We start from the raw sequence: 22,372 nt of genomic DNA, 5'->3' as shown, positions 1-22,372 counted from the left end.
TTCAAACTGAACATCCTGAATGAAGGTCTCTGGTGATTATCTTCATCCACTCCAAACGAAATGCTGTAACGATGTCTTTAATGAAGGCCACAGTCTTACTTCCATTTCCTTGTTTCCCGTTTTATCTTTCATTCTCTCTTTTTGCCGCTGCAGTTAAGTTTGCGGTACAAACAGGCGATTTTCCGGGTTCGAATCTAACCTTGGGCATAGAAATTCTTTGTGGGCGTCCCTTCATCAATTTCATCATCCTCATCGTCGCGGTTAGCCAAAAGTGGCAGAAAGAAGTAAAATAAATCAAATCAAGCGAACAGAACTAAACTCTATGGTCAATTGCGTGGTCAACGCAACGAGTCCCATCGCAGCGTTTTCAGTCCTCGAAGTAGTTATACAATTGTCTTAATTGAAACATTGGAGATTCTAGGACATCATTGACTTTACTCTGTCCCTGAAATCTGGAGCAAGCGAATGATAAGTCTCTGAGCAAGTAGTGAGTCGAGAGTGCTCCACCAATGAACGCGTCAAAGGTGAAGTGAGTGAAGGAAGAAGATGCAGTTGCAGCAGCAGTAGGTACTGCTTTGCTCTGCCCACTCGCTTTCTTTCCTTCTCTGCCTTACTTACTTGTTCCACAGAGTAAATATGTCGGAAGCTCAATCTGGAAGGTGCTTCTAAGTCTGTGGTGGAGAGGAAGGTACGAATGACTCAGAGTGTTGAATGGCAAACATTTATTGATTAGTTGTCAAGGAAAAGAAAGAACGATGCTAGACACTGAGGAAACCGGTAGAGAGCCGAGGGAGTCGCAGGAAACAGATTGATGGCCCCCTCCTGTAACTGGCAGAAGGAATACATAAAGATGAAAGAGGCCTTCCAAGAGTGCATAGAGAGCAGACCAATAAAAACGCTTTTGCCTTGGAATCATCGTAGCATCACGATCTCAAAAGGCCCAAAACTTTGGGCACACCCAGTACGGTGATTCCAACACCGACTAATTAGATAAGCGAAGGGAACATGAAATATTGCGACATCCGATTCCCAACGCTGCTTTACATCACAATCAGCCCCCCCATTTCCCCCTCCCCCCGTGGAAACCCTCTTGCTGTTTCTGGTTTATGCAAGATATGGGGTTTTCCGTTAATTGAGAGAAGTTCTTAATTGAATTGGAATCTCGCTTTTATATTGAATTTCCATCCCCTTCATGTTTATTAGCAATCTGCAGCCTTACAAGTAAATGTCTTATCATTAGCGGGGAAATGTTGCGGAAAATTTACTATGCAATAGAGTCACAACCAATCACATTTTGGGTCTTGATTGATGATAGAAGGAAAAGATTACCCGAGAAGTAAACGGTGCGCATATTGTTATAATGACATCTCATGCAGTGTGCGAATTAACGGGGGGGATGTAGGGGATTCCCCCTTTACCAACAATTTATCTTCGGAAAAAAAAAAGTTTAACTCTGCCAGGAATGTTTTTATCACCTTCAAAGAAAATGAAGTGTACCATTTCATAAAAATGTAACAAACATAACTCAGAAATCATTCGTGTACATTAATGGCCCAGTCATCAAAGATTTCCATGCCGAAAAGTATGCAGCCTTGTGGATTGAAGAAAGACACAATTCTGCAACTGACCAACCTCACCGAGCTGAGACACTTAAGTTTTCATGGCATAGTGCTGATATTTTACATGAATTACAGTGTTCTCAAGATGCTTGTTGCTAGGTTAGATGGAAATTAAATTTGAGATCGACAAATAGAGATTTGGTCAAGATTTTGGTATTACTAGTTCCATACCTCTTTTGTGTAGAAGTTTCGATTTTCTTAGAATATAAATATACTGTTTCTAAATTACGTTTAAATGTTATCGTCAAGGTTAGAACTAATATTACTTAGAACCGCAAAACAATAGTTTAGTATACTGACTAGTAACATATAATTTGCATATCCAAAAAAAACTACCTCCCGAAATGAAATCACAAATACGCCACTGAGTGGGTAACCCACCCCCCATCCCCACCCGCATCCCCAAAGCAAATAACTTATTTCGCACGGTGCATTTATGCCTGTTTAACAACAGCCTATTCTGACCTAGGTTTGCAGTGGGGGACCAAGTGTTTCAAATCACATATTCAACTTTATTAAAATTTATGGTAAAACTATCAAAGCCGGGAAATGTCTGCAACTAGTTTATTTTGTAATTGTTGACATTCGTACTTACCTATTCTGCATTGCAAAAGATTGTTTAACAAGGGATTTCGCTTCTTTTAACGAAATTAGTATCTATTGTCGACATATCGAGTAATTATTCTTCGTTCTTTTCTCGCTTCCTGAACACGCAAAATGGCGGACAAATCTTGACTAAATAGCGTTGTGTTTCAAACGGCAAAGCAATGTTTCAACCTTCTTAACAGAAAAATTCCCGTATAGCCCCGAAAACCATTCCCGCATAGCCCCAAAAACCATTCGGGATAGTATGACCATCCACGAATAGCCCCAAAAACCATTCCCGCAAAAACAATTCCCGCATAGCCCCAAAAACTATTCTGGATCGTATAACCATCCACGAATAGCCCCAAAAAACCATTCACGATAGCCCCACGCACCATCACGGTAAGGTTAGGTTAGGTTGCTTTAGGTTGGGCAATATAGCGAAAAAACTGTGTGTTTGGAAACACTTACCGGGGATTACGTCATCAGATGCTCGCAACATCCGGTTCAAGTACATGGATGGAAATGCAAGCAACAGCTTTCGTGCATCGGACGGACATTATTATAGAAAAATACATGATTTAGCGGCCAAATACATTGAAAAATGCGAGAAAACACTTCTACGACCTTCCGAAATTACACAGAAACTCAATTCCGTAAGTTCTTTCTCCAGTAAATTTGAAGAAATCCATTTCCCGGCTATGACATTTTTACCAAACTTATATTAGACCCTGCGGAGTGGGGTTTCCTGAAACATTTCGCCGTTCCTCTAGCACAGATTTTCAACTAAAGAATGCAGGAAAAGTGGACGAAAAAAGGAGGGGATGGCCTTACGAAATTCATTAGTACGCCTCTACCCACGACGTAAGCCGGCTGCAACGCACTAACTCGCTCTAACTCGCCAATGAAAGAATGCGTTACAATACTCATAGCTCTTACGATTCCGTTTCTTTCTTTCATCTCTTACCCTCTTTCTCCACCTTACTTTGTCTATTTCTCCTCTGTTCTTTCGTCATCTTTCTATTTTTCTTTTTTACTATCTCTCTTTGTTTCATTCTTTTTCTTCACTTTTATCTCAATTTTTCTTCACCTCTCTTATTCCATCTTTCAATCTTTCTCTTTCCCGACGCCAGGGGTCCCGGGTTCGAAAATATACATAAGTACGTACTGTACGTTCTTACAATACTGTAAAAAGTGTACCAACATGTTGGGTAGTTACACAATTGTAATCTCTGCTATGTATATTGCGACTGTATCGCATTTTTATTCATGTACGTACATGCATTAGTACTCTACATTATAAGTAATGCTAAATGTTAATCTGTGTTTCCATTATTTCCTGCAGCGCTCTATACTGTATTTAAAGTCAACCCTGTATAAGAAGGAAAACTGTTAAGACGGAAAATTTTGCTCGGAACCATCATGTTCCGGGATAGACAGGTTTTACTGTAATTGGCATGGTAACCGAATAATACCACCTTGCGTTTCTTTTTTCCATTTGCAATGTGCCCCCATTGAGTTTTAATGTCTTCTTTGTAAGCGATATATTATGAAGTTCGGACCCACATAGTGGTTCGGATTCCACTTTGAATCGTAAGTCACGTCGCTATTAGCCTATTTGTGCATAAAGTGGAGTTAAACTTTATTATAATCATAATGAATGAATGATAACACTTATTTTGCTTTACGTTTCTGCCAGTTTTGGCTAATTGCGAATATGAGGATGAATGGTAACAAGATGAATACGATGACTATCACAAACACATACGGACAGCACACAACACAATTCCCATAGAGGATTATACTGGCCATAGGATTAGTCGCCAGAGCCTCGTTAGTCTGCCAAATGCAGTCCAGGGTGTATTACGTGGAAGTGAAGTTAACTTTTGGGTGTCTTCATAAAGGGCCACTCCTTACACCCTTATTATAATCTTAAATTTAAAGTATAATAATTATATTGGGGGATTAAACAAAATGTTTTTATAAGCAGCGGCTGGAGCAGTAAATGTGCTACAGACAGAGAAGTGACGTAACAGCCACACGGCAAGCCTAGACTTCCAAGGCCGTGTCGTGCTTCATTCTGCCCAGCTCTGTAGTCACGATATGCGGTAGTTGAAGGTTTCGATAACCCTGCGAAAATAAGGTCGCTTAATGCGATTCTCTGGTTCAATGTCTACATCAGATAAAAAAAGCCACAAGGGGTCCTTCCCTTCCATTATTTTTTCATAACATGCGCAAAGTACGCATAAAAAATATAAAACAAAACACGGCTCGTTCGCGTGTGTGACTTTTAATCAAGATACATCTTTTGAAACATTTCGTGCTTTATGAAAGCAAGCCTTTGGAAGGATTATGAGTAACAAATTTTGTACAGCCTCAACCAGATATTCCAGAGGCAATCGCCTGTTAATCAAAGGGTCCGTGGATCGATGCAAGGAATGGATAGGTTGTTCTATGGCGACAGGATACCTTTAATTTCGGTTCTCAGAGGTGTTATAACCCGGTCACGTCCAAAATTTCCATAAAAAATATTTTTCTCGTACTTTTTTGTAAAACGGACGATATACTTTGATCATATTGTTAAGCATTTTCAAACCTAGGCTGGTCAAAGAAAACCAGTGCTTTGAAGTTTCTAGTTACTTGCAACACAGTTACAAGTAACCGTTACTTTTCCAGGAATTCTAAATATAACTAGCTACTGTTAAAGTAACTGTAGCAGAGTTACTTCTTCAAAATAGAAGTAAAGTTGTATACTTACTTTACGACACTTAAATTGTTAACTTGAATATTTGTAACGTGGGGGAAGAAATAACTTTGGTAACTCTGTTCTCTGGATGCTAAGGAAAGTAAGGGGGTGGCCCTTTCTCAAGACACTCAAATGGCAACCTTTCTTCCACGTAGCGCACACAGCCTGGATTCACAGCCAGTATATTCAACTATGGGGCTCGTGTTGTGTGCTGTCCAGTTGTGTTTGTGTCCTTTCATCTATTTCATGTTACTACCACTCATTCTCATCTCGGGATTAGCCAAAATTGGCAGGAAAGAGAAGTAAAATAAATCAAATCAATCAATAAAACAATGTATGCTAAAATGAAAGGAGGTTCTTGTAAACTGAAATAAGAGCAAGTCAAAAACGAACACTAAAGCGAAGAACTTCCAGTCGGTGACCTTCGAGGGAGGTCAAAATCTCCATTTGCAGCAATCTCATACAAAGGAAACAAAGAGCGGCTCTACTGTGCAAGAGGCCCTGTTGGATTCTTTAGAGGTGCTCTTGTACAACACCAATACCAGCTTAATTTCACCTGACCACACAGTCATTTACAACAGCAGAGATATAAAATCAGGCACTCCTACCACGAAGCAAACCTTTCCCTGCTCCCAGTGGGCGAATTAACGTTGGGGGATTGCTCCAACAAAACATTTTATCCCCTGCAAAAAAATAATTATTTTTACCCCTGCCAGGAATGTTTTTATCCCCCTCAAAGAAAATTGAATTGAAAGCATACAGTATACTATTTCTTAACTATGTAAGAAACAAAACTGAAAAATCCATTAATGGTCCAATTACTAACGATTTCCCTGCCGAAAAGTATGTAGCATTGTGGATTGGAGGAGGGCACCAATCTCCAACTGACCAACCTTATCGAAAATGCACGAGTGTGTTCACAAGAAACTTCTAGGTAGGTTAAATGGAAATTACGTTTGAACCTTCCAATAGGAATTTGATAGCTCTTCTTGTGTACGAGTTTGGGTTTTCATAGAATGTAAATACAGTAAAACCTCGTTAATACGGACTAATGGGGGGATAAGTTGACCGGTTTAACGAAAGTCTGGATTAACTGAAATAACCTAAAAAAAGTAGAAAGTGCACTAAAACTCCGTTTATAGCAACAAAACATGTTTATTATGATGTATTTAAAGGGCATAGGCCTAAATACACTATACACTACAGTACAAAGTCTGCGGGAAACAGACAGCAGTGGTTCACTACCTTTTCCTTGGGATGTTCTCTTCTTGACTTCAAGCCATATTAAAAACTTGCATTCTGCTTTTTTTTGGGCCTTTTGACTGTTCGGATTAAGCGAAGTCCGGCTTATAATGGTCCGGATTAACGAGGTTTTACTGTATACTGTTTCAAAATTACGTGTAAATGTTATCATAAGATTTAATTACTTAGGTTAAGGTACTTCCGCAAGGCAATAATTTAGTTTACTTACTCTCATAACATAGATACAAATTTGCATACCCCACCCCAAGAAAACAACTTCGCAAAATTAAATCACAAATACGCCACTGAATGTGGATCCTCCCCAAAGCAAAAAGCTTAATTTCGCACAGTGCCTGCTTCTCATCGAAACACTGCACGTCGATTTAAGATACTTTCAGTTATTAGTATATACAAATAGTTGTTACAAAAGTGTATCGATCGTTTCAAGAAACCATCCCAACAGCTTTTGAGGAAAAGAACTAATTCGCTGTAGTGCTAAAAGAGTATGCCGTGTGATATTGCTTTGTAGTCCTACTCAAGATGTTGTTTCGAGGCACAGTGTTTCGGATCCCACTGCAAACTGAAGGTTCAGTCCCGATTAGCCTTACTGTGCATAAGTGGACTAAAATACCAGCTCAATCGATTAATCAAGATGTTGTTAAAGGTTTGCGAAACGTGTGGCTAATAGCACCTTTCATTTGCCGTCAAATCACGTATAAAGCAATGAGAAAATCGAGATATCCAGTTAATACATGCTAAAATGTAATAAAGAAAAATTAATAGGATATTATTTCCCGTTTATTCATTACTCAAACAGCAGGTGGAAAATAATCCACATTAGCGATCAAGTTCCACCGATATTCGTCCACGAACATTACGAACGTGTACACTCGTGGAAAGAAATACTTCACCATAAGACTTCTGGTATTAAGGCTCTATGTGGGAAGAATTTTCTTCCATAACTGTACATTACATGTTATACAAAAAGGAAACGTACCCTATAGAGGTCGACCTCGTCATCGAAAAAAATAATGCTGAAAACTTGAACATAAATTGCATAATACGAGTATATTAAATGAAAATGTCCGATAATGATGAAGCAGCATAGTTATGTCACAAGATGTTCAACCACGATTATAATCGTAGTTGAACTTCTTGTGACATTACTATGCCGCGTCATTCTTTCATCTGACTATATTCTTGGTTTTGCTTTGGCGGGGGGGGGGGGGGGAGGCAGACTATGGGAGAAGCATATGATGTTACTGAGGGTTGTTGAATATCCCCTAGCTTATAAAGGGGTCCGGAGACCTTCCCCCGGAAATTAAAAAAACAACAGCTTAAAAACACCGAGTTCCAGGCCTTTTAGATTTGAAAATATTAAATTTCCTCGCTTAAGTAAACAAATATTAATTAGTATATTGGTTGTCAGTTTTAAAAGAAGCAAAACAGTAAGATTATTGCATTTTGCATTTCATAATTTTTTTATTGATACAATACTCGTATTACTTTAAAGAAGTTACGGTACAAAGGTAAGCTTCAAAAATTTTAGAACCAAAACCACAAATAACCGAAATTTTTAGCCCCGAAATTGCTCGTATTACAGAGCATTTTCATATTTTTTTAAAAAAAAACATTTTTTATACCCATATATAAATTTTAAAAACGCGGAAATTCTAATTGCACTAAAACTTACACTCCTAACGAAATAAAACATAAAATTGGTATCAGGAACGACTTCATGACGTCATAAATAGTAGAATGAGATGCAAGAGTATCAAAGACTGAAACAAACGTCAAGCAAGATGCTGACAACCTCTCAACCAGCATACGTAAAAACTACTTCTTCAATAAACGTAGGGTGCAGGGGGGAGGGGAATTAATGAAAATATTCATGGCTAACTTGCGGGGCTACTGTACCCCCTCGAGAATTGCATTGAATCGACAGGTTTCGATGTTTTAGGTAATATAAATTGGTTCCAGCGCTCGCAAAACACAAATAACTAATATATTTGATCCTAAAGTGTGGCCCGCATAAGTAAAAATCTCTGAGTATTTTTGCGCTTTTTATTAGCAAAAATCTGTTGTATGAACACTCAAATAGCTAAAGAACACATGCAAAAGATCACATCATTCAACTTACCACTCCTAACTGAACAAAAACGTATACAACTGCTATCAGAACCAAAGCTAACAGTCCTAACCTAAGGACGCAAAATTATAAACACCAATCTAACACTCCTACCAATAATTTCACTTCTATTTTGCTTTTCAGTCCTTCGTGTTTGATTTATTTTATTTTATAATACATTTATGAAACTTTACGCGACGTCCCGTCTGCTGTTGTTTTAGAATGTTGTGTTGGGCGTTATGTTCACTTGCACGAAGCCTTTGGGCTGTTCTGCTTTATGCTAAGGTAACAAGCATACTTTACTTCACAATAACACATTTCCGGGAGCTAAAAACAAAGGAAATTGTTCATGAACAACAATCTTCATAAACCATGTAAAATATTTCACTTTCTCGAGGGGTACTGAGGGTCAAGGGTACTAATCTGCCGAGGAATACTTGAGCACTGTATGTGCAAAAAAAATAATACAATTCAACCCACATTTTTGGACAGCGATAAAGCCATAATTTATATACCTTCAAGCAATCTATTTTCCATTTTTATTAATGAGTATGAAAAAGCTTCTAAATGTGTACAAGGAGTAGAAAATAAGTGTGTTATGGGCATTGCACAAAAAGTGGTTGTACTCCATGTAAATAACAAAGTGAAATAATATGGAAATTATTATTGTTTTTAATTGCATTAAGGTTTAAATATTGGTAAATGCATACGATTTCAACATTTCACAAATAAAAGTTAGTAGCATCTCCAGCCTATATGCTTCAGAGACAAATGAAGTAAAAAATTACTACATTTTTAAAGCGTCACACATGTAACGCACTTTTATTAATGCCTTTCATGAATTCAGCCCATGTCTTCATACTCAAGTTGTTAGCAGACACCATACAGTACTTCATAATTCTATGAAATCAGTTCATCATGAGTATTTTAAACTAATCTCAAGTCTAGAACCTTAAATTGTGTGGGTAAAATGTCACACACGTAACGCTGGAATGCCGCATTAATATAAACTGCATAAAAACCACCGTATTGCTAAATTCGTTGACCTTGTACTACATAAAACCATGCATTACCTCGCTATAACACATCTCCGCGAACTAAAAACGACAGAAAATGTCCATATTAAACACAAACTTCACAAACGCAAAATTTTCCACTTTTCGTGGCGTACGGAGAGTCGCCAGCACCCTACAAGTGGCATCGATTTGAAATATTCTAACTCACCTACCTTAATACGATGCAGCTGAATTCAACGGTGGCTTTCTTTATTCGAAACAGCTTTCAACGATACCAGCGTTGTTTTCCACACTGGGAGTATCTAGACAGAAGTTCACTAAAAATACAAATCACTACTTTTCACATAAATGTCACAGTCGCTTGTATGGAGGTTTGTGTAGAGATTGTACGAAACGGTTGCACTTTTAGAACACGATACGTTGAACACACACACAAGAGCACAAAAAGTAAACTTATTTTTTTTACAAAAACACCACCACACCACTTGTTATTAACGGATTACTTCGTGCCAAAGACAGGAGACGATCACTTGCCAGACATATTGTCGGAAAATTAGAGCTTATTAACGTTCGCAACGAACGAAGTACGCATCGCACGGAGTGACCGACCCATTTCGACGGAAGCGAGGTTACACTAGCGACCTCTAACGTCCCGCGATCGCCGCGTTCTTCAAGTGTTTCTCTCCCCCGAACGTCATCGGGGAAGAGGGAAACGAAATTACGTAAAAATGACCAGGGTCGAACCCGAGAAGGGAAACCCGACGGGTCAATACTCGCTGGCCACACGCGCACGGGGGTGGGAATAAATGGCCAAGATATCCCCTGTCGTCACCAGCCAAGTTCTTTGCATAGGAGCAGCGACCAGATAACCCATCTACAGGCACCCCAGGTCTATGCACCTCCAGCTTGGGTAAATTCAATACGCGTGCGCGGTTATGCCAAATTGCGGCGTTGCCAGTGCGGGGGGATATTACGATGAATGGCAAGTGGATGTAGGCGTCGGATCCAACGGGGAATGACAAAAAGAGGGGGATAGGGGAACGATAATGGGGGAAAGAGAGAGAAAGAAGAAACTGTTTCTGAGGATTGTTGTAGGTGAAGGTGCGTTACATGGAAACGCAAAGTGTGTGTGAGTGCTTGAGGGTTTGCATCAAATTGAATTGCCAGTCAAAACAACTTTCCCTGTGCTCGCTGTGCGTTGCTATTTTTGGAGTATTGCTCTCCCACGCATTCATTACGTTTTGAGTGAAGAATTCAGATTACGTTGTTGTTGTTTTGTAGCACAGACATCTTATTCAAACATTTTTTCCCCCGTATTTTCCTTAGGCGAGCTTATCTCACATTTTTTGAACGAAATAGCTGCGTAACTTGTAAAAGTAATGTATACCCTTGTGAAACGTTCAGTGGGTACAATATTTCAATTAACTTTGTATTATATTTCCATTAAATATATGGATGAGATTAATTAACATCTACAAAAAGAAATGTCTTTCATACTAGAATAATGATAACGTTGATGATGATGTACCTATATAAGAGGCATATTACAACATAGAAGACTTGTTTGACCATAGGTTATCCGAGGGGGGAGGGGGGCTGTCAGGCCCACCACCTCTGGTTTTCGATTTTCGAACTCTGAAACTTTTTGTAAAAAAATGAAAATAAATACATTGTTCCCTAGGGTATTCCCAATGTTTCTGTATTACTTTTGTTCGTAATAACATAAATGTAACGTACATTGGAGACAAAATGCACTTGGTGGGCCTATCAGGCGCCATCTTTGAAAGCGTGTCAATCTAGACACTCATGTCAGTGACAATGTACAATTAGTTGGTAATGATGGCAATTGTTGTAATTATTATAATTAATAAATAACTGCATATATATATAATCAAAAAAGGGAGCAGTGATTCGTTAAAAAATGGTTTCTTGAATAAAAAAAAGTGTGGACTTGTAAGGCCCCCCCCACCCGTGAGGCAAGTATGGCACGGGTAAGCCAGGGTTAATTTTTTTTAAAAAACATGGTACGAGTATTTTAATGACTCATTTAAACATTAAAGGGGCCTCCTCGGTGGCGTAGTGGTAAGGTCGTCGCCTTGTAATCAAGGGGTCCCGGGTTCCATACCCAGAGGAGGCCCATAGTGGTTCGGATCCCACCTTAAACTGTAGGCTTAACTGTGGACTTAAAACAGCAACTCAACTTAAACATTAAGAGTGCAGTAGTATTTTATAAGCTACAGTACAGCAAGTTATTGTATTTTTTCTTCTTCGTGAATTATAAGTTTTTAATTCTGAAAAAAGAACACATATAAAAAAGTAAAAATTGAACAGGAAAAGCAACATTTCTCTTTTTTCCCTCTCTCTATGTTTAAAGCTCATATACTTACAACACCCTTCAATTGTTGCGTTTAACAATAATAACTTTTTATGGTCCGCCGCCAATTGTTTGGGGAAAGAGAAACAAGAACATTGTTGAGGCTTTCGTAATGGGTTAAGATAGGTTACATTTGTACAGTCAGCGGCAATAAAAATGGGACACCTACGTATATCCTGAAATACTGACTTCCCTGCAATGCGTTATGTGTGTTGAATAACTCTCCGTCTTTAGCAGAGCTTCCTATTGAAAAGGTGCTATTGAAGTTGGCTCATCGCCTTAGAGTTAGGCAACATACGTAACGCATTGCAGGGAAGCCAGTATTTCAGGATATAGGTTTCTCATCTTTATTGCCGCTGGCCGTACAGTGGTTTTGGTAAAGAAAGGCAGATCGCATATTAAAAGTGTTGGGCCATATATCGTCCAGATGATATATCGCGATATTGAAAAAAATTGTCCAGGCGATATCATCATAATATTTTGGCGATATATATCGTGTCGGCGATTTATCGTCACGATATTTGGCGATATATATCGTGTCAGCGTAATATCGTCACGATATTTGGCGATATATATCGTGTCGGCGATATATCGTCACTATATTTGGCAATATATCACAGGGACGATATATCGCCGATATTACGACACGGGAAAAAATGTTGTTTCGTATCGTCTGTGACTATATTTTCTTGACGATATATTGCGATATCAAATTTCCGATATCGTCCTTCCTTAGATATTAATCAAACCCTCCACAAGGCTAGTAAAAGATCTGCTTGAATTAACTGTACACATTGTGTGCATTTTTACAAAATTATTATAGTAGGCAAATGATGGCGATAAAAATGCTGACGCACGTCATGTCTCATGCCATCTTATCTTCTTAATGTGATATTCCCGATAACGTGAAACCGCAATAAGCTAATTGGAGTAATGGACAAATTACATAAATAAATATAAACGCAAGCAAAAGGTTTGCGCAAATGAGTAAGGTTAGCCAAAGGGTATACGGTGTACTCAACCACATGCCCTTGACTACAGCCCTGCCCTTTTGTCATCATCAAGTACTGTCAAAGACAAATTCTCCATCGCTATTTTCATTGCTTTTTTTTTTTTTTTTAAGGAATAAATTCTGTTGATGCGAAACAGATGTCCTCTGTTTATTGACCTTTTCATTACAATTAATGATCATCATATTATGGAATACAGTCTGAACGAAAGTAGTGATTGTCATTATTCTCGTATTATTACTATTGGGTGTAGCACTTGTTCATATCATGAATGTGTTTATCCATTTACTTTACAACACATGCTTCTCAGCGCAGTGGTAGCGTCGCCGCCTTGTAATCAAGAAATCCCGAGTTCGATATCCGGTAGAGGAACATTGTGGTTCGGATCTCACTTTAAACTTAGATCCAGTCCCGATTAGCCTTTCTGTGCATGAAGTAAACTTAAAACATTACCTATATCATCCCCCATTTCTGTCAACATGCCTCATCTTCTGTTATTTCTGTCCCTCTTTACTCGGGGTATTTTCTCTCCCCCTTCACTCTCTCTTTCCTCCAGTCTACTTTATCTCTTTCATCCTGTCTATATTCTTTGTTCTCTATTTGCCTTTGTCTGTGTATTCACTCTCTCTTTCCTATTGTCTATACTATCTCTCTATTTTTCTCTATCTGACAGCACGCCTCAGTTTGTTTCTTTCTCTATCTTTTCTTCGTCTCTGCCACGTATCTCGTTCTGTCAGTGTATCTCTGCCTTCACGTTATCTCTCTGCCCTCTATTTGTCTCTGCATTTGTCTCCTAATTTCCTCTTTCCACATCTCTCTTCCCTCTCCCTATCTAGCCGCATCTTTTTTCCCGCTGCCTTACAAAAAATAATTCGATGCAAAACGTGTATTGAGCTCCAAACATGTCTCTTTCCAGTTTTCTTCCGTGTGCAAAAACTGTTTATGATACAAACAAAAGTTTCTCATGATATTTGTGAATCAGTGACTATGGGACACGTAACGTTTCACGATTTGTATGATCTGAAACAAATTTGTTCTGAGAAACAGAGAATACGACAAAAGGAGAACCAGAAACAAAATCACAGCCGACCTCCGTGGCAGAGTGGTCAGCGTAACGCGCTACGAAGCGAGTGGTACCAGTGGTGTGTTTGTCCCATTACCCATTAATTCATATCGTCGCGATTAACTTAAGATATAGGAAAGTAATATCAAGCAAACGAAATAGAAAGAAAAATTTCACATTAGAATGAGAATTCTGAGTTTGTGTTGTGCGCTTATGTGTACTACATTATTTCGACCAAGGGCGAAGAGTTGGAAACACTAACTACGAGAGGAAGTCAGTAAATAGGTCACAGACTGATGTGGAATAGCTGGAAATAGTAGTGAGTAGTTTTTAAAGGTGTCATTAGATGGCAGCACAATCCAGCTTGATGATATTCAGTTAGAATACGTACGCATGGGTAGCCCAGTTTAAAAATTGTTACCGTACTCGAGGACTAGGAGAGGATGATACGGGTGGAGATGATTCGAGCTGACAGGCGAGTGACGATAGACAGCATAGCAACTGTAATAGGGTGTTCCCTACAGTATAATGCATGATTGTTTGAATTTCCGAAAAGTGTGCGCATAGAAGCGGCAAACGTTTCGCAGATGATGGATTGATAAAGCAATGGGATAAGTGTACCAATGTTGGTGGAGATCGTGTTCAAAAATAAAAACTGTTCTCAAGTCAATATCTCACTTAATATTTTTTGAAATAAACGTTCGTGACCTACGTACTAACTTACCTAAGGAGTATGCAAACTGATTGATTGATTTGGTTTATTTTACTTCGGATTTCTGCCACTTTCGGCTAATCGCGAAGATGAGGATGAGTGATGATATGATGAAATTGATGAAGGGGACGCTCACAAGTAACACAGATGCCCAGGCCGGGATTCGAACTTGGATCCCCCGGCGTCGTAGCACGCCCCTCCGTCACGAAGGCCGTCAATATACTGAATTCCAATATAGTTACGATCCCTGTGAAGATTGGAGACGCTATCTCTAACGACATGGAAAATATGTGAATTTGCTTTCGTTAAGTTTTCTTTTTACGCTGCATTTTAACTAAAACTACACGCGGTGGCTCAGTCGGTAACGCGTCTGACTACCATGCTAAAGGTCCCGACGGTCCCGGCCGGTTCAAATCCGGGAACTTTTCTAACGATGGAAGTGGCCCCGGCGCCAACCCAGCGTCGAATAACATGGGTACCCGGGGGAAACCCTGGGGGGTAAAGGCGGTCAGGGGCATGATGCTGATCACATCACCCCCACTCACAACCGGATCAAGACAGTGTGGGGCGTTACCCCCACACCCTCTATACGCCTTCATGGAGTGGTGCTATGCACAGTGGAGCACTTTACTTTTTTTTACTTTTTTATATTTTTTTCCTACCTATTTAGATTAATAACCAAAGCTATCCGTGGATTTTTCCAACGTTAAGTTGGCCAACGAGCCTATAAATCCCGTCTCTTGACAGGTCGCATTTCTTATCCTGAAAATTGAGCTTTCGTACTTGCAGGAAAATGTTCTTGCCCAAATCCTCTCAAGAACCGAGTATGAAATAAGCCCTCTCTCAAGATCTCAAGATGCAAATTGCTTCTTAAACTAGCCTTGGCCAAGGAATATCTCACTCTCCTCATTTCTCCACAACCTACCGGGATGCGAGTGAGTGGTTCAAGTGAGATGTGCAAACCTACTTTCGAGGAGACGTCTTTTAATTCCGAACACGATCTCAATTAAGATAATGAATTTCGGATCCCTCTCTGAAACCGAGAGAACCCTTCAGTTTGAAAGTACGCAGCGGTCAATGAGGATGTAGTTGGGATTCCTTTGTGTAGTGCAGCAAGGTACATGGCACTTATGTACTACCTTCTTTAGTGGACGAAATTTTAACTTAGTGGAAGCACATGATAGCAAACCTTACTTGGAAATGAAAATTAGAACTTATTATTTGAGTACAACTTTCCAATCGCGTGAGCCGACCACCGGCACAGCACGCTACGACACAATGCGTCCCGGGTTCGAATTCCGGTTTGCAAATGGGTGTTTTTTGAGAGTGTCCGTTCATCAATTTCATCATGTCATCACTCATTCTTATTTTCTAGATTAGTCAAAAGTTGTAGAAATGCGAAGTGACATAACCCAAATCAATCAATCAAATCGTGAAAAAATGTCAATGAATTTCTTAATTGGTGGAGCACTTTTACCTCCAAAAATACCTCAAGGAGCAGAGAAAATTTTGTCATCTCCTAAATATTCACTGAAAGAATACATAATCACACACACGCAAACAGGGCCTTTCAAAGATGACTGTTGATGAACTTATTACTGATACTGTGTTATTCAGAAACGAGCGTTGCCACTGCAATCTGTCGAGAAACTGACCAAGTTTTGTATGCCTCTCGTTCTTGAAGTGTAGCAGCTATACTGAACACAACTCCAACTGGCGGCTGGGAAAAAGCGAATCAGCGAGCAGTTCAATTTTCTTCGACTGAGATCGGGCATTTTCGAGTCGCAAGGTACCGAACGGTGTTCGCGGGAAGAAACAAATGAGCGTTGGGTACACCACATGTTGCCATATGTACTGTGAAGCGCGAGAAAGTCTTCTCGTGCAACGATATTGCCAGCACCAGATATCAGCGGGGTGTTAATGGTACAACTGCACACGTGGTCCTACACGAGGGAGCTTCACACGCAAACACGCAAATAGACAAGTGGCAAGAACAGAAGTACGCTTGGCAACGTTGCTTCCGGAGAGCGGTGGGACCCCTTCAGCTATTACTACGCAACTGAGTTCGTTGACGCCCATCGAGCCACACACCCCCGAAGACGATTGGCGGACAGAAGGTGCAAGAAATAGCCGTCAAGGGCAGCCGCCAATTGGAGTTGCGTTGAGTATAGAGCTATGCCTGAACATAGAGAAACTGCTTAGTGAGAGCCATAACTTTACTCGTAAATTGATATTTACGGATGAAACTACATTCTCCTTTCTGGAAAGGTAAACGCACACAACGTTCCAATTTGAGGCATGGAATATCCAAGTGCCTGACCTGGCGGGTGGCTTGAGTGAAGTGCCCTTGTTGTTTCGTCTTAATGATGGGTTTGATGTATATAGGCGACCTGTAGCGAAATGGTTAGCGTTTCGCACTACGACACACAGATGTGTTTGCTTGTTTCATCGTGTATTATCTCTTTCTCTGCATTTCGATTACTTAATTTCCCTCTTTCAGTGTTTGGGTTAATTGTATGTGCGCGCGCGTCGATACAGCCACGGACACTCCTAGGTTGTAACAATCTCATGAACTTTCAATTGAATCGTTACAACATAGAAGTGTCCGTGACTGTACAATATGCAAGCATAAGAGAGAGAAAAGTTGGAGGAATTGAGAGAGAGAACTATAGAAGAAGGTTAGTTTGTCAATTTTTGAAAGTACATTTTATGCTCTGATAGAATAATCGGCAGTGGATCCAAACCACTGTGAAATATGCTTCTACGTGGGATCAACCTGAGACTCCCTGATTACATGGCGACAACGTTAGCACTGCCCCATCGGGGAGATTCAAGAGGTACAGAAAACTAGACAGAGAGAAGATGAAGACTTACAATGAGAGTCAGAGACATAGTAAAAGTATCGATTGATTGATTTGGTGTTTTAAGTCAACTTTATGCACAGTAAGGCTAATTGGGACTGGGCCTACAGTTTAAGTGTGATCCGAACCACTATGTGCCTCCACTGGGTAACGAACCCGGGACCCCTTGATTACAAGGCGACGACGCTACCACTGCGCCACCGGGGAGGCCCACATACTAAAAGGAAGAAGAAAGACGAAAAGGAGAGATAGTTTGTTTGAGTTTGTGTTTTAAAGTTCACTTTATGCACAGAAATGCTACTCGAGAGTGGGCTTACAGTTTAATGTTGGATCTGAACCAACTATATGCCTCCAGCGGTTCTTGACGTTACCATTACGCCATCTGGGAAGCACAAGAAGGAATTTGGAATTGATTTTTAAGTTCACTTTATGCACGGATAGTATAATCGGTGCTAGACAGCGAATACGCTCGTATAGCGGGGGACACGAAATAAGGAGGTTTGAAGAATTTGCGTTGTTGCCAGATTTATGTCGTTGCTCACAACTGGATATGTTCGTTGCTTTACGACCATGTATGTTCTAGTTCTGTATTCCGTATTTGTAATGTACAAGAAACAAAATGTATCAATTTTGTTGGAAAGATCGGAATGACAACAACCTATTTCCCTTTGAAGTGAATGTGGATGTTTCGTTCAGGCAACACTCCATGGTGAACGTTGCCGCATCGCGTGCTGAAACCTGTGATTCTTGAGATTTGCTCATTTTGCCTTTCCTATACGTGACGCAAGCGCACTTCCGCCCAGGCGGCTAACTTCGCGGCCGCTACTATAGTTATAGATAACTAAATCCGGCTCCAACTCGTTCAGCATCAATTGAAACCCCTTCCGCTGCTATAAAAGGCCCACCATCTGCAAATCGCTCGACTTCAGTTCTCAGCACGTGGGACGGTTACCGCAAAGACCCAGCCTTGAATGGAACCTATTCAGTTGGCTGGCTCTTCTGGTCTTCTGTGAATGCATGGCTTCGCGCGTAGTCCTAGGTTGTCGGATTAACAGCCAGAGGTATTAAAAAGAGTAATTTTTCCTCCTCCCACCTTTTCAAGATGAAAAGCAACAGCAGAGAAACTTTGATTATCTACCTAGGTACATTCCACACAAAGAAAAAAAAATCATGAAATCTATTCCCAACAATCAGATGCATTTTCTGTACATCGTTTGTAAAAGTAACACTAAAGTTCATCACATGGTGCAGGTGAGTATATCTTTCTATATCAGGCAATACATAAAGAATTTTTTCTGTTGCCACATTTATTACATAGTTATTTAAATTAAATAATAAAAGAACATAGTATAATTTGCATAATTTCATTGGTTCACCCTTCAATTTAACCAAACAGACGCAAAATATTGACAGTATTATAATTTATCTTCATAATTTGAAATTAGCTTGCATAAAATTTATTAAATAACTGAACACCATAATAAAATTATAATAATTATTTATAAAATAAAGACAGTGCCATCTATAGTGCAATTTCTTGACAGCGAGAGAGAGAGAGAGAGAGAGAGAGAGAGAGAGAGAGAGAGAGAGAGAGAGAGAGAGAGAGAGAGAGAAAAGACAGACAGATAGAAGAAGAGAAATATAATGAAAGAGTGAGAGAGATTGGTTGATATTAATTTTTTTTAATTTCTCAACACTTTAGGTTATTTGCGCCCATCTCGGAGTCTCGGAAATTTAAAGGCAGAGTGTGTTGATTAAAACATAAAACTCATTACCATGAATGAGATTATATATACCGGGTGGTCCATTTATAATGATAGTATGGAATATCGCATGCAGAATGCATCCAATCAAAAAATTGCACAGAATAAAAGTTTGATACTATTGAGGGGGTAAGTCAATGCCGCAAAAATTTCGTCGCCGCCACCCACCCCTTAGGGGGGGGTAAATTTGAAATTTCAAATGGAACACCCCCATTCGTTTTACATATTTGGATTCCTTGTTGAAAAAGAAGATTTTTTTGTTTGAAAAATTTTGTAAAAAAATTGCAAACTTCGAACATTTATAAACATTTGGTAGTTTCAGATTCATTTTGTTCCCTTTATGTAATAACGGTTTTGGTTTCCGTTGAGAACACTGCATAAACGAATTTTATTCAAAAAATGTTTGCAAAGAATTTTGCAAAAGAAAATTGTTTGCAATTTATGTTTTTGTGTAACAATAAATAATATTAATTTGTTCCAAATCTCTGGTTTCTAAGAAGCAATTTCATATGAACAACACTACTCACTACTCCATTCAGGCTCGAGCCATATTGGACACAAAGTTTCCTGGTCGATGGATAGAACGTGGAGGACCCGTTTCTTGGCCAGCTCGTTCACCCGATCTCACGTCGCCTGATTTCTGCCATTGGGGACTACTTAAAGAAAAGTTCTACCACGAAGTTCCAACAACGCCAGAAAACATGAGGCAACGAATTATTGATTCTTGTGCCTCTGTCACTCCTGACATTTTGGGACGAACAGTGTGGAGCTTCAGACACCGTGTTTTGAAATGCATTGAAGAGAACGGTCATCATTTTGAACATTTGCTGCTTTAAACATTTGTTTGTGTACCTCAAATGATAACTAATTTGTAGTAACATACTTAATTTTGTTGTTCATATGAAATTGTTCCTTGAAACCAAAGAGTTGGAACAAATTAATATTATTTATTGTTACACAAAAACATAAATTGCAAACAATTTTCTTTTGCCGAATTCTTTGCACACATTTTTTGAATAAAATTCGTTTATGCAATGTTCTCAACGGAAACCAAAACCGTTATTACATAAAGGGAACAAAATGAATCTGAAACTACCAAATGGTTATAAATGTTCGAAGTTTGCAATTTTTTTACAAAATTTTTCAAACAAAAAATTCTTCTTTTTCAACACGGAATGCAAATATGTAAAACAAATGGGGGTGTTCCATTTTCAATTTCAAATTTACCCCCTCCCCCCCTAAGGGGTGGGTGGTGGCGACGAAATTTTTGCGGCATTGACTTACCCCCTCAATAGTATCAAACTTTTATTCTGTGCAATTTTTTGATTGGATGCATGCTGCATGCGATATTCCATACTATCATTATAAATGGACCACCCGGTATATAAGACCTAATCGTTTCGTTCATATCAAATTTTAATGAGTGAATCAGAGTTTAGGTTTGTAATACTGTGATAAGTCTGTTTGACCACAAAATAAAGACCAGTGCTCAACGAAAAACGTATTGGTTGAAACTCACTTTTTTTTAAATGAAATCGTTATCAAGATTACAAAGAAGTGCTCGACAATTAAAATCTCCATACCAGTGATGAAGGACAACATTCTTGAGGAACTCTCAGTACACATAAGGATAATGCCAGAGCCTTCTTAGCTTGCAAGAGTGCAGCTTTCAAATGTAATAAGTGGGGTTGGGAGGAGCGACTAAATAGGTGAGAGAGGGGAAGAGGGGGGTTAGTCCGAAAATTAGTTAGGCCATACGATTCTGCTACGCACAGCATCTTTTATTCAGGAAATATATTCAATTTTCAATAGAAGATACATAACGATCCTACTTTTTCCACAGAGATTATGTCAAGGACATTTACTGCAATGTTCCCAGTGTTGCCAACAACTACGACGCAGAAATCTCTAAATCGCCGCATAAAATTTTGTAAAAGTTTGCTAAACCGAAGGTGTGTCTAACTCCAAAATTCATATTTCAAGATTTTCCGTTTACTTCGCTTTAAATTTAATACCCAATGTTGATAGATATTCCTAATCGATAGTTCATTAAATTTTTGTGAATTTCGACCATCTTCTTTCATAAAGAAATGTCAGCAAGGGCTCCCAGAGGGGGAGGAGGGACACTTGCCCTCCTGAGATTTCTTGAAAATGTTAATGTAATCCAAATTATGAAATTGTAGCGATATTTTGTTACCAATAATATTGTTGCCTGTGACTTACATGCTGTAAGTTAAGCATAAGTGACATTTTCAAACAAAAATGATTGCCTATTGTTCTATTGTTTGCTAGCAGAGACGAGGAACTCCTCTATACTTCCAGTGTTCAAATAAAGCAATGTCTCCCGGATTTAATTCACAATCAGCAAGAGAAAAAGTTTCACTACTTTGTTTCCTGGAAAAAGTTGTTTCCCTATGTCTAGACAAGCATTAACACGCAGAAATACGAGTTATTAATAAATAAAACTATTTGAAACTACAAAACAAATAAAACTATTTGAAAAGTTTAATATGACTTAAAAATTGCCAAAAATGACGTATTCCTCGAAAAAGAAAAATATTCAAAAGTAAAGTGACTCTCTGTCCAATTATTTCATGATGCTTGTTTTTACATATTTTGCATAAAAGGTGCAAAATCTTTAAATGCCGTACCAAAATCATTACCAACATTCACAACACTATTATCACCCCCATGAGAAAAAATCCTGCGGGTGACTTGTCGCCCAGTCCTTAAGTCTCGAGGGGGCCAAACCGGGGTGTCCTCTTTGCGTAGCGCCTAAGCCTTAATTTTGATAAAAGTGTCGTAACTATTTGGTTTCCTAAGCCATTATTAGAAACCAGATATTTCATATTGGAACAATAATAATTGATGCAAAAAGATTTGTTTCTGAAAAGAAACACAGATGGCAGCCCAAAGTAAAAGAATATTAATAAATTGTTGAAGAATAAGTTTCGATTTAGTGAAAGTAAAACTATGGCACGAATGTGTAGAAAAGATAAAGCAGATGTATAAAAACATAGAAAATTGATTTTAAAAAATGGAAGTAGTTTTCATCATTCAAGAATTTCAGGTCCATTGTCAATTAATAGACACGCATAAGGAAGTACTCAGCGAAGTAAAACTTTAGATCAAAAAAAAATAATTTAAGTGTAAATGAAGAAAAAGGCTATATTGAATTGTGCTTCTATAACACATTGCTATGCTGCAGGTTGCAACTATTCCTCCAAGGGGGGAAATTTTGAAATTAGTGCTG

The 22,372-nt window shown here is 39.0% G+C and overlaps 1 protein-coding gene across 3 annotated transcripts in view; it reads right to left on the bottom strand.

Annotated features, from left to right (window-relative positions):
* Liprin-gamma (liprin protein kazrin) overlaps positions 1-10,177 on the bottom strand; it is a 664,640-nt gene extending 654,463 nt beyond the window's left edge. For all 3 annotated transcript variants that reach the window (XM_083120283.1, XM_083120288.1, XM_083120289.1), the window contains exon 1: positions 9,549-10,177. The gene's annotated coding sequence lies outside the window, so the exon portion shown is untranslated. The remainder of the gene's footprint in view (positions 1-9,548) is intronic.
* Positions 10,178-22,372: the final 12,195 nt, after the last annotated feature.

The sequence above is a fragment of the Lepisma saccharinum genome, chromosome 4, assembly GCF_977018435.1.
Source record: "Lepisma saccharinum chromosome 4, izLepSacc3.1, whole genome shotgun sequence".
Classification (NCBI taxonomy): domain Eukaryota; kingdom Metazoa; phylum Arthropoda; class Insecta; order Zygentoma; family Lepismatidae; genus Lepisma; species Lepisma saccharinum.
This window is presented reverse-complemented; position numbering and strand designations above follow the sequence as displayed.